The sequence below is a fragment of the Mus pahari genome, chromosome 1 (assembly GCF_900095145.1).
Source record: "Mus pahari chromosome 1, PAHARI_EIJ_v1.1, whole genome shotgun sequence".
Lineage (NCBI taxonomy): Eukaryota > Metazoa > Chordata > Mammalia > Rodentia > Muridae > Mus > Mus pahari.
In genome coordinates, this window is record NC_034590.1 from 150,578,460 (window position 1) to 150,581,047 (window position 2,588).

Consider the following 2,588-nt stretch of genomic DNA (forward strand, 5'->3'; position numbering starts at 1 on the left):
AAGAAGAAAGAAAGAAAGAAAGAAAGAAAGAAAGAAAGAAAGAAAGAAAGAAAGAAAGAAAGAAAGAAAGAAAGAAAGAAAGAAAGAGAAATTCCTGATGGGAAAAAAAAAAAAAAACAGAAAATCTGGGACACTGTGAAAAGATCAACACTAAAATAAAAGAATAAAGGAAGGAGAATAATTCCAACTGAAAGGCCCAGAAAATATTTTCAACAAAATCAGAAAAAAGAATTAACCTGAAGAAGGAGATGCCTATAAAAGAAACACGCAGAACATCAAATAAATTGGACCAGAAAAGAGAGTCTGTTTGCCACTTATAATCAAAACACTAAACATATAGGACAAAGGAAGAATATTAAAAGACGAAAAGGAGATGCTCAGTGATAGTACACACCTTTAATCCTACCATACAGGAGGCAGAGGCAGGGAGATTTTGAGGACAGCCTGGTCTACAGATTGAGTTCTAGGACAGCAGGGGCCACACAGAGAAACCCTATCTCAAAAGAACATACCACAAGGACACTTGCACAAGTATGTTCATAGCAACTTTATACATGATAACCAGAAACTGGAAACAACCCAGATGTTCCTCAACTGAAGAATGGATAAAGAAAATGTGGAACATTTATACAATAAAATTCTAGTCGTCTATTAAAAACAAGAACATCAGGAAATTTTCAAGCAAATGAATGCAACTAGAAAATATTATCCTAAGTGAGGTAACTCAAACCCAGAAAGATATGCATAGTATGTAATTACTTATAAATGGATATTAGCAATAAAATAAAGGATAACCATCCTACAATCCACAGAAGCTAAGTAACAAGGAGAGGTACAAGGGAGAGTGCTTCAATCTCATTCAGAAGGGGAAATAAAATGGACATCAGAAGTGGATGGAGAGAGGGAACTGGGTAGTAGAGACGATGGAGAGGGGACCAGTTGTGGGGATCAAGTATGCATAGAGCAGGGTTGGGGTGAGAGAGCTGGGGGAAAGAAGAGAAATAGGAGGGAGAAACTCTAGGACAAGCCACAGAATTGGAGTGGGAGTGGCACCTGGGTAGACTACTTCCTGTAGTCAGGTAGGACCCCCAGTGGAGGAATAAGGACAGCAACCCACTAACAAAACCTTTGACCCAAAATTTTTCCTGTCTGTAACAGGTACAGGAACAAAGATGTAGTAGGGACAGAGTGAACAGACAACCAAATGACTGGCCCAAACTGAGACCCATACCATGGGAAAAAAATCAGTCTCTGCTACCATGGCAAAGACCACCACTGTCCAGCTCCTTTGCATCTTTTAGTAGTTTTTATTTGTTCTCAATATTTAATATTTTGATTATTAAGTGGCAAGGGGGCTTTCTTTTATGATCCAATTTTTTGGGGTGTTCTATATGCTTCTTTTACTTTTGTAGGAGTCTCCATCAGGTTAATTTTTTTTCTCTGATTTTGTTGAAAATATTTTCTGGGCCTTTCAGTTGGGATTATTCTCCTTCCTTTACTCTTCTATGTTAGAGTTGATCTTTTCATAGTGTCCCAGATTTTCTGGATTTTTTTTTCTGTCAGGAATTATTGATACTCGATTTTGAAGAAGATCTCAGAAGATAGAAAGAGTTCCAATGCTCATAGATTGGCAGAATCAATATACAAAAAAGGCTATCCTGCAGAAAGCAATCTACAGATTCAATGCAATCGCCATCAAAATTCCAACTCAATTCTTCACTGAGTTATAAAGGGCAATTTGCAAATTCATATGGAATAACAAAAAAAAATAGGGTAGCAAAAACTATTCTCAATAATAAAAGAACCTCTGGGGAAATCACCATGCCTGACCTAAAGCTGTACTACAGAGCAATTGTGATTTAAAACTGCATGGTATTAGTACAGGGACAAACAGGTACATCAAAGGAACAAAACTGAAGACCCATACTCATCAAAGGTAAAATCTACCAAGAGAAACTCTCAATTCTGAATATCTATGCTCCAAATACAAGAGCAGCCACAATTATTAAAGAAACATTAGTAAAGCTCAAAGCACACATTGCACCTCACACAATAATAGTGGGAGACTTCAACACCCCACTCTCAGCAAAGGACAAATCCTGGAAACAGAAACTAAACAGAGACACATGGACACTAACAGAAGTTATGAAACAAATGGATTTAATAGATATCTACATAACATTTTATCCTAAACCAAAAGGATATAACTTCTTCTCAGTCCCACATGATACCTCCTCCAAAATTGACCATNTAATTGGTCACAAAACAGGCCTCCACAGATACAAAAATATTGAAATTATCCCATGCATCCTATCAGATCACAATGGACTAAGGCTCATCTTCAATAACAGCATAAATAATAGAAAGACAACACTCAGTTGGAAACTCAACAATACTCTACTCAATGATTCCATGATCAAGGATGAAATAAAAAAGAAATTACAGACTTTTTAGAGTTTAATGAAAATGAAGACACAACATACCCAAACTTATGGGACACAATGAAGGCAGTCCTAAGAGGAAAACTCATAGCCCTGAGTGTCTCCAAAAAGAAACTAGAGAGAGCATATACTAGCAGCCTGACAGCA

At 36.9% G+C, this 2,588-nt stretch overlaps 1 protein-coding gene across 1 annotated transcript in view; it reads left to right on the forward strand.

Moving 5' to 3' along the window:
- The window catches only part of LOC110333495 (cytochrome P450 2C18-like), a 232,603-nt gene that overhangs the window by 146,357 nt on the left and 83,658 nt on the right, over window positions 1-2,588 (forward strand). The gene's annotated exons all lie outside the window — the stretch shown is intronic.